Genomic DNA, 10777 nt, shown 5'->3' with positions numbered 1-10777 from the left:
GGTTACTGCTCGGGTTCCTCCTCGGCTGTGGCACTCCCTGCAGTTAACTCCCTCATGTCCTGATGAGGGGCCAAGAGGCCAACCAACCTAAGATATGCCTCTGTGACAAGATTTTTGACGCTTTTTTCTATGTCAGTCATGCTGGCCAAGAGGGCTAACCTCAACTCCATATCTGGAGTTGGGACTGGTCGCAACCATGGGCCTGGATAGCATTAAAAGTTTAAGAGAAGGCGGTGAAGAACACTAAATAAATATCAACAGCCAGTGGTATGAAAGTTTTACCTCCTTGAGCGAAGGCGAGGTTGTCCGCGATCATGTCAGTTGTGAGGAAGTACTCCTGGTAGTACCTCCCCTCATTTGATATATGGGTGGTGTTAGTCAGGAAAGTGTGCCCGGTTTCCTAATGACAGAAGTGAAAAAACCTCGTGCCTTCTTGGTTAGGGTTAGACTTGAGGTCGAACAAGTAGTTGACCTCATGAGGAGTTGGCACGGACCATTTCTTGTGTTTGTACAGGATATAGAGTTCAGCGAGCATCCTATATCCCTTTGGGGTTATTTGAAAAGGGGAAACTCCGAAATAGTTGGCCACCCTTGGAAAAATGAGTGAAGAGGCAAGGTAGCCCCTGCCTCGATGTAATACCTCGACCAGGCGCTAAAGGCGCCTCTGGGCAGGTTCGCCCTTTGGTCTTGGATAGGTCGGACTAAGGTCAACCCCGTGAGACCGTACTTCCTGATATAATTGGCGATCATCCTGATTGTCACTCTGCTCTCAGGAACTAAATGCCACTCAACATCTGGCTGAATGGCATGTCGGGGTCGAGCGTGTCTTTGGATGTTGGGGTCAGGAGCATTTTCATCTCAACCACTGGTCGAGGGAGTTTCAGCCCGAGGAGCAGGATGATATAAAGGAGTCGGGGTTTTCTTTTTCTGAGCTTTGGTTTTTGCACGAGCCATACTTTGAGCAGGGACAGGTGAAGTGTTTGAAGTAACACGGGAAAATGGAATATCAAGTATCAGTGACGATGGTTACTCTTCGTCCTCAAGCAGTTGAGCCAATAGGTCGTCTATAGGTCTTGTTCCTCCCCACGGATCTTGCATGTAAACTGCGAACAGAGAAAGGAGGAGATAAGACGCACAGCTTGGGAGCTTATGGTTAAAGTTGGAATAACGTTGCTCACAACTACAACCAACAGCATTCTAACGGAAACACTAAGTTCTATGCGAGCAGTTTGAAAAACAGATCAAAAAGAAAAAATAAAAAGTTTTTGGAAAAATGCTTTTTCAACTCCTAAGGGGCAGGAAAAACCCAGTTTTTCTGCTAGCCTAAAAATCAAATTTTTACTTCGATTTTACACCCTAAACTTACGATCGTAACTATCAAACTGGCTCCTAACTCCTACAAAGCAAAACTAAACTACCCTATCAAGCATCAACCAGTATTCCCACAATCCTCATGCATTTCTACACAAGAACACGAAAAATTTCAGAACTCAAAACAGGCGTAGAGCAGTATGCATGGCATGTCAAAGAGCTTGAAAGTTGAAGAAATTTACCTAGATGAAGGTTGGAGGTTCTGAAATGAAGCGACTTTGGACGTGCGAATGGAGGATCCTTAGCACAGTGACGGAAGATCTTTGAAATTTTTGAGCTATGAGATGGAGTTCTTGAAGGTTCTTGGCAAGAAAATGGCTAGTAAAAAGTTAAAAGGTAAATTTGGGGATTATTTATAATGGCTGAGATATGTTGAAAAGGGGTAATCATGAGTTACCTTTTTCAAGGCATGGGGGAGTGTAATAGTCGTCAGAGGGATTACTTAGAAACCGAAAAGGCGTGATTGGACGTGATTAGATTACAGTTTTCGAGAACGCACGAGGGACTCTGACAGATTTTGTGGGGCATACGAAAAGTTAGTTTCTTAAGTTTACTTATTGCTGGTCGCAATAAATAAACTTGGGGGCAAAGGTTTATCCAAAAAATAGTTGTTGATGACGTGGCAAGAATTTTCGACACGTGGCAGAGATGCTGCTTGCCTATCGACCAGAGATATTTCCATATGCGTAGTTCAAGTTTTATATACGACCAGCCTGGTCGTATACTCCATTCATTTATGTGTAAATCTGTACAGTTGTAATGATATCCAAGAATATCTCTTTATTATAACCTGAAGATTCGTTATTTAAGGAAAGATATGATTAATTGACTCATGTAACCGTCCTTGAGCATATAAATATACATGAAATAGCTCAAGGGGGGATCTTTTGATGTTTTTTCGAATTGCATTACTATTATCCATCGTTTGTATTGTTTTCTCCTTCTAAGGTCCGTGAAACTCAGGAATCCTAGTTCTTTGATCACACCTTTGAAGCTCAATATTAATAATAGTATCAAGTGGACGTAGGTCATTACCAATCACTGGGGCCGAACCACTATAATTCTTTGTGTTCTTTACTTTCCGTTAGATTGTTTTCTCAAGCATCGTACTATTTTCTTGTCGTTTATTTGACTCCATGTCGTTGACCAAAACGAGGGTCAACAGTGTATGAAATGAACAAATCTAGACATGCTTGGTGTCTAAAGTCATTGTTTGTAAAATTTCGATTCAAGAAGGAATCAATTTAAAACATAAAGGAGAATTCTAGAAACAAATAGGTTTCTAGAATTAATATTCAAATGTTTATCTTGGATATTAAAACTATAAAATAGTGGGGGTGTTGACTATGGTCAAAATCACTATTTTAAAGGGGTAACTATTTTAATCAAACTATGGCTAGCAACAAAGTTTGAATAAATATAATGAGAGTGTCTAAGTATACATACATGAGACAAGAAATGATTCAAATGGAATCATTTCTACATCTCAAGGGATGGGACTTAGACTCCCTAAAGAGATTCACGGTTGATGATAACCTATCTTAATACTAGTCACCAAACTAGTATTAGGTTCAATATTTAATAACAAGTCAATCAAGTGAATAGTAGTAGTACTCAAATTTTGTCCCATCTGAGATAAGAGTACTAGTGTGTTACCAAAATGAGAGTTAAAACTGAAAGGTTTTTTAATAGAACTTAGTCTTGAGAAGACAAGTATTTTACGGCAACAAAATATTGTGAGAGTTCTACCTATATAGACCTAGGGGTGGTGCCGCCCCTCATGAGAATTGGGAGTCATTCTCAAGAAAAGTCTATGAATGGAATGTGCACATAGCCATTAACGGTGCGAAAGCGAGACATTGAGGTCTCAAGTGAACACAACAAAGGCCTGTGTGTTATCACCGGTTTGTTATCAAGGGATAGTGGTTCAATGCTTCGACAACCAAAATTTCAACAAACTTTGTGATAATTACACTAATGTAAAATTCAAGTAAAAAGACATTTTACTTTATGCACCAATGCAAAGGTTTCTATAGAGAGTGATTATTTAATCAAGTGGGGGAATATTATATTTTAATACAATGTTTGATTGATTAAATAAGTGTTACAAAAAGTGATTATTTAATCTAGTGGGGGAATGTTATATTATTTCATATAATATAATATTAGATTAAATAATGTGACAAAATGTGATTTGTCACAGCTTGTAACATATTATTGAAAGTCACAAAATTGGACACATGTGTGTGCCCAAATGTGACATATTTTGGAGTTACAAAATTAGTTACAAATTTGTAACTCCCAAATATTAACCAATAATGTGTATATTATATGTTACACATTTGAGATTGGATTTCACAAAGTCATGATGATATATGATTGTTGGAGACATGTGTTTTAACTCCCAAAAAGTGTTTGGAGGTTACAAAATCATGTGGGAAAGGATTTGGGACGTTTTGGAACGTTTTGGAAAAATCACATTTTTGGCTGAAAAAAGGTTGTGGCCGCGGCCACTGTCTTTCCCTGGCCGCGGCCAGTGAGGCTGACAGCCTATGTGGTTTTTCACTTTTTTCCAAATTGAACGGTTCTAACATCTCAAATAACTCTCAATACTCCATTTTAATTCCATAAACATCCAATTAAACATTGGTAACAGCCATGGGGGTTGGTGGAATTTGAAATTCAAAGGGGTATCTCAAACTCTATAAATAGGAGCCTAATGCTCACTTGTCAGATACATCATTTTCCATCCACAAAGCACTTGGATGGAAAATACACCAAAAGGCTTGATAATTCCAGAGAGCTATTTCCTAGAGAGATCCCTTAGTGCTTAGAGAATAGGGGGAAATAAGCTTTTGGACAAAGGTCTTGAACCTTGTTCAAGTTGGTGATCCCTACTACTCTACACTTTGGTTGTGTGAGAGTTTGTTTTATTTTCATTCTTTTGATCTTGGTGTTCTTATTTACTTGTATTATTAATGTTTTGAGTTTGTAATCTTCTTCTTCTACATCTTTCTATCTACTTGTATTTTGAGCAATTGAGTTGTAATATTTCTTTAATCAATTATCTTGACCATTGTATTTTTGCATAGAGTTGTATTTTGGTTTTTCCATATTTCCATTGAGTATATATTTATATATATATATATATATTCTCTAACATAAACTAGGTTCACGACCATTCCAGCATTCTAAAGGTGTTTTGGGGATTGATTTAGACAACACGACATTGAGAATGTCGTTCATAGTTTCAATTACAAGTCCCCAGAATGAAGTTGGTAGAGTTGAGTAACTAAGCGTGCATTTAGCCATTTCCAATAAAGTTTTGTTCCGGTGCTCCATTACACCATTTTGTTGCGGAGTACCTGGGGTAGTAAGTTGTGATAAAATCCCAAGTTTAGTTAAATGATCTTGGAACTGCATATCCAAATATTCTCCACCTCTATCAGATTGCAAGATCTTTAATGTTTTACCAAATTGGTTCTGAGCCATTGCTAGGAATTCTTGAAACTTTGAAAAAAAATTTGATTTCCTATGCTTTAGGTAAAGACATGAGTATCTAGAGTAATCGTCAATGAAAGTGACGAAATATGCACAACCACCCTTGGCTTGTACATTCAAAGGTCCACAAACATCTGAATGAACAAGTCGAAGTGGTTCTTTGGCCCTATCACCCTTTGCAGAGAATGGACGCTTGGTCAGTTTGCCTTCTAGACAAGATTCACAGACAGCTAATTCACCTAAGGTGAGTTCCCTCAAAGGTCCATCCTTTGTAAGTCTTTGAATCCTATCATAGCCAATGCGACCTAGTCTCAAGTGCCATAAATACGTCATATTATCGTTATTCGTCTTTTGACGTTTCTTGGTCCTAGGTTTAGCTACTTTGAATAAATCATTGTTAAGAGCAAGGGGTTCGTTAGGTCACAAAATATAAAGCCCGTTTTCAAAACATGCAATACACAATTGTGATCCATTGAAATAAATAAATATATTAGAACTTGTGAAAGTCATAAAAAAATCGATATACTTGCAACATGGAAACTGAAATTAAATTTCTACTAAAATCTGGAATAAAAAATACATCTTTAAAAATTAAGTATTTATTTCCGAACTTCAGATGAGCTCTTCCTCTAGCTTGGACCGCAACGAACGCTCTGTTCCCAACTTTAAGCTTTAAGCTACCTTCGTCCACTTCCTCCCACAATTCAAGAAGTTGTAAAGAGTTGCAAACATGGTTGGTAGATCCAGAATCAATAATCCAAATGGATTTATCATTCTCTAAAACACATGTTTCAAAGATAAATGAACTATAATCATTACCTTTGTTTTTAGTTGCTAGAAACTTGGGGCAATCTCGTTTCCAATGCCCCTTCTCTTTACAGTGAAAGCACTTTTCTTTACCTTTCTTGTTTTTCTTATTCTTCCCCTTAGGCATCTGTGCACTTGGTTGTGCACTCATCTTTGCAGCCTTTGCAGGCTTGGGGTTGTTATTTTGTCCACCTTTCCTCTTGTTTCTAGCTTTCGAAGATGAAGCTTGGTTAGCTTTAGCCTTAGTTGGATCAGCAGCAACAGCAGTAGTCTTATTTTCTCCTCCTTTACTAGGTCCACCCATGATAGGCTCAAAAATCTGAAGCTCGTTTATTAGCTGTGTCAAACCATAGTTGAGTTTATTGCACACATAGTTGGTGGTGAATGGTAGGAAAGCTGGAGAGAGACTGTTGAGGATTAAGCTAACTTGAGTTTCCTCATCTATTATGGCTCCATGTAGTTCAGCTTCCTGAAATTAGTTTGTCATCTTGATCAGGTGACAGTATGTCGTTCCCACTACAAAGGCCCCCTATCTTCCATACAAGGTCTAAAAGACAGGAATTTAAACCTTCGTTTTATTAATTGTTATTAATTGATTAGGCCATTATAATCATGCAAAGAAAATGGACCTTCACAAGTGGAATCACCCACAAGAGAGGAATTTAAACTTTACATTTTTTAATGTAAACCTATCATTTTATGAATATTTTATTTGGCAAAATCCATATATAACAAACATATGGGTCATTATATGCATCTATGCTCAATTGCAAAAATACCACATATAGTGCAAACAGACATGTTATAATTGGATGGGCCTAATCATGTTACTATATGAGCAATTCTATTAATTTATGCAAAAATATCACAATTTATTTCATTTGCGAAAATACCACAATTAATTATTTAGAATTTATCAAAAATTTGAATTAATTAAATTTTTACAAAATTAAGTCAATTTAAATGAAATTTATCAACAATTAACAATAGTTAATTTAAATTTCATTTATCAACAATCAACTTTGTTTATGTTAATTTGAAGAAAAAAATTAATTTAATTTAAATAAGATTTATCAACAATTATCCCAAGTTAATTTAAATCCCATTTATTAAAAAAATATTTTATTAATTGGTTGAAAAAAAATGATATTTTTCAAAATTTAACCAATTTTAAATTTTAAAATCAATATCTTAACTGATTTTCAAAAAATATCTTGTGTTGTTACAACTATTAGCTAATATTTTAACCATTTAAAAAATTATTAATAGTTATAACATTCCTAAAATATCTCAAAATAATTAATCAAATTTAAATATCCATAAAAATATCTAACTAATAATATTTAAATTTCAAATAATTTAAAAAATAAAATCTATAAAATAAAAAGATATTTATATTTTCAATTAAAGATTTAATAAAATTTCAAGAATTTAAAATAAAATATCTTAAATATCTGATATCTTAATTCTAATATTTTAATATATTAAAATATTTTAAATTAAGTTGTTAGTCTATTTTTATATTTGAATTTGAATCTTTGTAGAAAATATCTAATTATTTAAATCTCAACTAACAAAAATATCTTATTTTAAAAAACAATTTTTAATAATAAAACAAATTTGATATTTTGTGCCTTGATTATAAATAATAAATTTTCACATTTTTTTTATTTTTCTTTAATTTAAAAAAAAATCGGATGAAATTGTTCATCATGGGCATGCGCGCGCGCATGAGCAGCCAGGCCAAAAAAAATTCGGAAAATTTTTTTGTGCAATTTTTCAAACCAAAACAATTTTCTAATTAGTTTTTAACATGTTTTACACAAAAATTAATAGCATAGAAAACACAACAAAATAACCTAAAAATTGCTAATAATCACATAAAATCAATATGCTTCATAAAAACATGAAAATTCATCCAATTATTTAAACACATCAAATAATCTAACTTTTAACATGTTCATGCATGAAATTAAAGATTACCGAAGGCTCTGAGGCCAGTTGTTTGGAAAACTTATACAGGATCTTTATTTATTTTCATATAGATCTAATATTAAACAAATTAATATGCAGTAACCTAGAACATGTTTCTAAAATTGAATTCAAAGAGAACGAGCGATAAGAATACTTACAATATACGCACCGGAATGAATGAGTCATTCCTTCAGTTTCTCTAACCCTTGTATCCTTTCTGTCGCAGAGTATTATCAAGAAACTGAATCGTTCTTCTGATTTCTTCACAGTCTTCCAGAGTATCCTTAGAATCACCTAGACTAGAGTGGGAAATTCTCAACACATGAGATAGATATAGAGAGAAAAAGAGAAAATAACAAATAGGCTTAGAAAATGACTTGTGTTTAGAGAGAATCTAAAACCTATCAGAAAATCTGACTTCTGAACTTGTGTTTTGACTTCTGTCTTAGCACTCCTTTTATAGATTCAATTAGCCCATTTAATTTAATTAAAAAATCAATAAAATAATAGTCAATTTGAAGCCCTAGGTTGAAATTATTATGGGCTTTAGGCCCATGAAATTTCTCATTTGATTATAAGCCGATTGGACTTAAAATCAAGGCATATATTATTTTCTATTGATTTAATTAATTAAATAATTATTTAACTCCTTTATCAAATTAATTATTTATAACTTGAACCTTGATTTAAACTTATTTATTAATTTAGATACAAATTTATCTTAATTAATAAATCTGCCCTAATTTCTCTTTTCTTCTCAAAAATACATAACTCTGTGAAATTATCCAAAATTGACCTGATCAACTTTGATAATTCTAATTGATAATTAAATCAATTAATTGAGACTATCTAGATGATTTTATCCAAGGCACAATAGGGACCATGGGCCTATGAAATCAAGCTCCAATAAGTTATCATAAATCTAACAAATAAATTACTAACTTATTAATTCCTCTTTACTCCACTATAGACTCGGAATTGCACTCTTGAATTCATAAAACGCTCTATAACAAATATAGATACGCTATTAATTATCCATTGTTACAACCATAACTTTCACTCAATCCTCTATAGACGGTCTACAATGAGAGAGGACTAAAATACATTATTTCCCTCATTGTATTTTATCCTTAAAACACTTAGTTCCTTGTAAATGATATTTTAGTAAACTAATTTAATTACTGAAATGAGATCTCTATCATTTAACACCTTGAACCAAACTAAAAGGAAACCATAGTTTCACTTCTTCATCAGAAGCTATAGATGTTCATATCTATAACTAACACTCCCACTCAATTATACTACCAAGTTCCCATGATGTAAGTATGGGCTATCCGTAGGGTAAGCTGGTAACGAACAAGTCAAAGAACTCAAATAATACAATCAGTTAGAATACTAACCACTCAAAATTGAGATTGAATTGAGCTATGGTCAACTATATGATATGACTAGAATAGATAATAACGGTATGTTTACTTATCTTATCAACTGTCAATATCGGTCATGTCCGATGTAACAAATACATCCAATCTTATCTACTTTGCTAATTATCTGAAAAGAATATAACACTGTAATGTGTAAGTAGATCATATCGTAGATTGGCAAGTCAGTGTAAATCCTTGCACTGAATAATCTTAAGACTAACTTATTTTGAACATATAATCATATTTATATTCCATTGTGATTACGTCACTATAAATAAGATTAGCTATATGCTCGGGATTTAATAGAAGTTTATATTAAACAAATAATCATGAAAATAAAACATGTGAGCAAAGTGATTGACTAAGTCAAAAAATAATATCTATTCTTTTATTGATAATAAAATGAGATTACAAAGAATTTGGGTTTTAATTAGGGCATAAAACCCCGATAGTTAATAATGTGGATGAGTTCTTGAACTGAGCTCAAAGGTGGGTTAATCTAGAAGAGGTGCGAGCTTCTGTCACAGGAACCAGCCAAGTCCCTGTCCAGCCCGTGGGAGAGGTAACAGATATAGCAGCCACGGCTCAAAAAATTGCCCAGAATAACCAAGGGGGAAATAATAAGAGAAAGGAAAATGGTGAGGGCGACCAGAACAGAACAAAGAAAAACAAGTCCGTGGAGAAATTTTAACTGGTCTACACAACATATACCGATCTCACGAATACTAGAGAACGCATCTTCCTGGAAAATTCTACTCACACTCCATGGAAGAAGTCAGAACTGTTAAAGAATCAAAGGGAGAAAAGAGATCCTTTGAAATTATGTCGATTCCACAATGATATTGATCATAACACTGATGACTACGGACACTTGTAGGATGAGATCGAGACTCTCATCAGGGTAGGACCTTTGGCTCAGTACGCCCGTAATCGACCAACTCCTAGTCAGCATGCTAGACAAAACACTCCGTCAGCTCCGGAAGCTCCAGTGAATCAATCCGGAGCTCAGGTGAATCAGGACAATCCTCCTCTGATAACAAAAAAAGAAATAGCCACCATTTTGGGAGGACCTCATCTGGCAGGCACGAGCAGAGGTGCCCAGAAGAGATATATCAACGAACTGAAATCCCATAACGGAGTAGAGTTCGTCCCAGAACAACAGTTATCAAAACAGCAGCGATTGGAAAAACAACCATTCATTTTTACGGAGGAAGATACCAGCCATGTCCTGTTCCCACATAACGATCCTCTGGTCATAACAGTTTAGCTTGCCAACCGGAGAGTTAGGAGGACACTAGTAGATAATGGAAGTTCTGTGAATCTACTCTTTAGGTCCACCTTAGAAAAAGTGGGATTGTCTATAACCGAACTGAAGGAAATTCCATGATTCTATATGGATTTTCTGGTGAAGGGTCGGCAGCTATCGGAATGATCGAATTAGTGGTAACATTGGGTGAAGGTCCACGAACTGTCTCCAAGCTTCCTGAGTTTGTGGTCATCGATTTTCCAACCGCATACAATGTGATTTTGGGCCGACCTGCATTGATGGCGTTTGAAGCCATAACCTCTATCCGCCACCTAGCAATCAAATTCCCCTCATCTATGGGAATATGCACTGTCAGAGGCGATCAGCTCACTACCAAGGAATGCTATATCATTTCCATGAAGGGAAAAACACAACCCGGGCATCAAGCAATGGC

Source organism: Humulus lupulus, chromosome 2, assembly GCF_963169125.1.
Source record: "Humulus lupulus chromosome 2, drHumLupu1.1, whole genome shotgun sequence".
Classification (NCBI taxonomy): Eukaryota; Viridiplantae; Streptophyta; class Magnoliopsida; order Rosales; family Cannabaceae; genus Humulus; species Humulus lupulus.
The sequence above is the reverse complement of the archived record's forward strand: the minus strand, read 5'-3'. Positions refer to the sequence as shown.